Genomic DNA, 5,286 nt, shown 5'->3' with positions numbered 1-5,286 from the left:
CACACACACACACACACACACACACACACACACACACACACACACACACACACACACACAGAAGCACTTGAAAATCAGACTGGCTGGTGCCTGCGTATGGCCCCAGGGGTGTGTGTTTCTGCCTTAATGACTTGCTCAGATCAGATCGGGCAGTCGGGTCTCCTCAGCCTCACTCTGGAAGGAGGACAGAGTGACAGCAACTGATCCACGGCCTCCTCCTTTTTCTTTTTACTCCTCCCTTTTCTTTCCCCATCTCTCCTCTTTGTGGAATTCATAGTTTTTTTTACTATTTACTCATTAAAAACAATTGTGTTTTCACCTCTTTTCTCCTGTCTGTAAACCATCACTCCATTCTGTCACTTCATTAAACAATAATCACAACAACAAACTCAACAAACATTTATTGTTTGTTGTCTAGTGAGGAGGACTGTGGCCTCCATGATCTCCTGCTGCTCCCGTCAGGATCAGATGAGCGGCGTGTAACACCAAACCTACTTCTGCTTGTTGCATGAACGCTGATTCAGCATACTGTTTGATTATCTGTATGTTTTAATTATTCATATATAAAACCTTCAGCTTATTCAGGAGGTGGGTGCTGTGGTTTTGTGTCTTTTGTCATTTTAGTTTTCTTTTGCTAATGAGCGGACTAGCACAAAAGATTAGGTGATGTGAGCTGACTGAATGATGTGCACTGGATGGACTTCCTGATGCAACCTGGATCCAAACCTGCAGCTTCAGGACTTTGAAACCCTGGCACAGACCCCCATTATACCACAGCTCCCATTTTTTCTATCTTTTACAGTTTTCAAAATAATAATTTTTGTTTTCCCTTATATATTCCCCATTAAAACACATTGAAATCATTGAAAATATTGTTTTTTTTAATCTGCTTCTGCACACTTTTATTATTATTAGTTTTATCATCACTTGTGCTAATTTTAGCTTCTACRCTAGACAAAAATATAAGCGCAGTATTTTTGTTTTTGCTCTCAATTGCTAATTGCACACTCCCTCAAAACTTGCGACATCTGTGGCATTGTGTGATAAAACAGCACATTTCAGAGTGACCAGATTGWGGCCAGCCTAAGGCACACCTGTGCAATAATCATGCTGTCTCATTGTCTTGATATACCGGTACCACAACTACAAGGTGGGATGAACTATCTCTGCAAAAGAGAAGTAACCCCTAACACAGATTTACACAAATTTCTGAACCATATTTAGAAGGAACTAGAAAGAAGGTCTAGTGTGTACATAGACCAAGTCTTCGATCTTTGACTTCAGCTCATGAATAAATGGAAGCAAAAACAAAAGTGCTGCAACTATATCTTTGTTCAATAACATTTTGATCGATTTAGCTAGCTTTTTGTATTTAACTAGCTATCTGAGACTATTAGCTGCCCTTTTGTTATTTTTCTTGAGGGTTTTGCAACTTTTAGCTAGTATTTTGTTACTTTTAACCTTTGGTCAAAAATTTACCAGGTACTTTTTTTAAACAAATAAAAAATGCTGAGGTAATCACAAGGAGCTTGAGGTAAGACAAGGAGACTACAGGGAGGACCAGACAGCATCTAAAATGCACAATGCTAGACTGGTGTGAGAGGAAAAWCTGACACAAGAGCAGCTACAGCTTTGCTGAACGTAGCAGGTTGCAGGTGAGAGTGGGCGTACTGGCTCAGTTGCAACAAACTGAGGRAAGGTGGCTGATGTCACAGAAGAACCAACACAAGTTACGCAAGAATCAAAAAACATAATAACCAAAGAGGAAATAAAACGACCAACAGACAAGATAAAAGACAAGCAAATTTCAGCAACGTGATTCACCAATAACAACGTTTATACAACATTTTTACAAAAGAAATTAAAAATCTGTAAAACATTGTTTTGAAAGTAATTTCTTATCGTTTGGGTTTAGGGTTAGGTACGTACCAGGGCTGGTTAGGTTCCAGGTAAGGGATCAGGGTTAGGTTACAGAAATTATTGAAARATTTATGGAAGTCAATGCAAAGTCTTTGTGAAGATAGCAATACACTATTGTGTGTGTGTGCCCTTGTTTTTCCTACATCATGGGGCCCAGTTTTAAGGAAAATACAGCCTCATGGGGTCCGGGTGCTCCTTGTGGGGCCCAAAGCCTGGGCCCCACAACTTCAGAGGCTGATTTTGGGTGTTGGGGTTGGGTTTAGGACCAGGGTGTGAATTGAGTTTAGGTTAGTTTTAGGGTCAGGTAAGGTACCTGTGAGGTTAGCCTTCGGGTTTGTGGTCAGGGTTAGGATATAAAATTACCAAAAAATGAATGGAAGTCAATGGATGGGCCCCACAAGGATAAAAAACAAGTGTGTGTGTGTGTACTAGTTTCTGCTACAGAGTGAGGACTGTATGTTTTTAACTGACAAAGTGAGGAATTTTGAAATTTTAGGGTCAGGTGAGGTTAATTTTGGGTAAATGATCAGGGTTGGGCGTTAAAATTACCAGAAAATGAATGGAAGTMAATCTTTGGTCCCCACGGGGATATRAAAACAAACCTGTGTGTGTGTATCTGTGTTTGTTTGACACCAACATTCAGGTTCACAACAGGTGAAGTGGGGTCTGAAAGGCAGAGGCAGTCAAAGGGAAACACATAAACAGATTATAAGGTCTGTGTGTCTAGATGAAAATRTTTTTCCTACCGACTTACTCACTCATCTTTCAGAGGTCAAAGGTCACATTCTAATTGGCCTAATGGACTGTCTTAAGCTAAAACAAGCAGATCTCAGGTCAGTCTGGATCAGAGGCCAGTGAGGACCTGAAACACACAACAAACCAGTAAACACACGTGTTAGACACAACACGCCATGCAGCAGCCAGATAAARTTACTCTGCGTGGACCGTTGTCTGCACTCTTCTTACACTTCAAAAGAAAACAAAAGTAAATAAATATACTGCATTATAACTTCTAATGTCACATTTTTCTTTGATGACAGAATACTTCAGTCATCAACAATCTGATCACAAGAAGCTGAAGCAAGGATTGTTGTTTATAACCATATTTTATTCATGGAGCCAGAATAACTAAAGTGAAGTCATTTTAATGARTGTTTTGTTTATTTTATGTAAGTAATTAAAGCTCCTTAGCCAGTATTTCTGTATGGATACTTTTTGCGTTTTCAGATTAAACAAATTGGACTCATCTGGTTAACAAAAATAAAGCAAAGAAAATGTCTGTCTGTCACCTAAATCTGGAATTAGTATGAAAGCAGTTTAAAGTAATCTGCAATTTGTGCAGTAATGTGGGGATTTTAATCCTAAATTATAAATAGTCCCACAAGTTCTCCAGGTTCTCAAGGCTGGTTATTTTTTATTTAATATTTTAACATTTTACTTTCTCAAACAATTGTTATCTCGATGCATTGATCTCTTTTAAATCTACACATTAAAAAATATAAAATACATTACAAACACAATACAATATAAAGAACACTTGAAACTACATTTAAAACACAGTTTTTTTGGTGGGGGGTGGGTTGTACAGTGATTAAAAAACAGCTGTGACAAGAGATAATGAATATTGCAGCATTTAAGACAATAACGTAATCTGACTTTCGTATGACTTTTTTTTCGGGTTTGGGAAATAAGATTTCAAATTTGACAAAAAAATACAAATTTAGCGCAATCACAATTTAAGGTAAAGAAGAAAGAAAAAGAAATCAACCACTCATCAGCCAGCACTGCTTTTCCTGTTCTGACTGATTCAGTCGAGGCACAGGCAGCTGTTTGGAGCCTAACAGAGCAGACTTAGTTGACTGATTACCATAAAATCAACTATTTATTTATGGATCAGCGTTAGCTAATAAAGTATGTGAACTCTGAACTGTAAAACCCATAAACATGGTTCTGTGTGACAAACCAGAGAGGCGTGTAGTCAAGTACTTCCGAGCAGCTTTAGGAAGTTGGGGAAACACACCCCGTCAGGAGTTATGGTGCTTCTAACCCTTGACCATGACCACGGATGAGCAGATTTGTTGCTTGTTAAAAAGTTTTCTGGTGCTCTTTGTCACGTTTATCAAAGTAGAAGATGGTTCATGATGTTTTGTTAATGCCTGCCGTGAGAGGAGGGCAGACAGAAGTAGATCAGGCTGTTGGAAGAAACAAGAAGCGAGGTTTCAAAATTTGGTGATGAAATGTACAGTTTTTCTGTTTTTGCACCACAGTCGTATCTTTAGGCTTAAGTTATCCTGTGGTGATGCTTTACTGTTGACTACTGCCAAAAGGTGAAGGCATGAAATGTCTCTGTGTTTATTGTGTCTTGAAAATAACAGATCTTAGTTAAACTCTCAGAAAGTAATCTTTGGATGTACATCAACTGGTTAACTTTTAAAGTCAACTTAATGGATGCTAAAGTCCACAAGCCTTAGACACAACAGAAAAGGTCATAACTCATTTAGTTTTAAATATATTGAGCTAAAATTGGGTGTGGAATTAGCTGGGAGCCATCCCCAACTCGTAGCTTGAGCGCTAACAGATTGGACAAAATCGATTAGTTTTTGAAGACCTGACAAACAAAACAGCCTCATTATTTTTGCTGTTGTTTGCTCAGGCTCCTCTCTTCTTCCCTTATTCCGATGCCTTCACACTTTTTACTCTTTGCATATTAATTGCTGCCGTTAACTCTTTGATCATACAGAAGATTTTACATTTGTGGCATTTTTTCTGTCACAGGTCCCAGCTGTTCGAGGCAGGGGGTCCACCATCTGGGTTCTGTTTCTGCTGGATTGTTCTTCACTGTTGCATGATCTTTCCATAATCAAGATGGGATTTTGAATCAAAGAGAACATTATATGAAAGTTTATTTATATTAGCTTGATGGATTGAATGAACTATTAGGAACTGAACAAAAATGCATTTATCGTACTGGAGTTAAAGATGCCTAAAAATCTCAAAACAATAAGGTTAGCTGGGGCTTTATGATAGTTATACAACTTTTACGAGACAGTGTAGAGTCGTGTCTGAAAATGAATTTATCAATGCAAGACATGTCACATGTAAATTAACAACTCTGATGTTTAAAATATACTCTTACTGTGAGACAAGATGTAGATCTTCAGTGGTTTTACCTTGTGTCTGTGTGTGTATTTGTGTGTGTGTGTTTTGGCCAGAGAGAAATATGATGTGTTTTAGTTGCTTATAAGTGATGGCAGCACAGGATCACTGAACAACACAAACACTGTCAAAGATTAAAATAGTCCAGACGTCTCACTGTTTCAGCTCTCTCATCTCTCTCTCTAACACACACACACACACACACACACA

Source organism: Austrofundulus limnaeus, unplaced genomic scaffold (genome assembly GCF_001266775.1).
Source record: "Austrofundulus limnaeus strain Quisiro unplaced genomic scaffold, Austrofundulus_limnaeus-1.0 Scaffold0, whole genome shotgun sequence".
NCBI lineage: Eukaryota > Metazoa > Chordata > Actinopteri > Cyprinodontiformes > Rivulidae > Austrofundulus > Austrofundulus limnaeus.
This window is presented reverse-complemented; position numbering follows the sequence as displayed.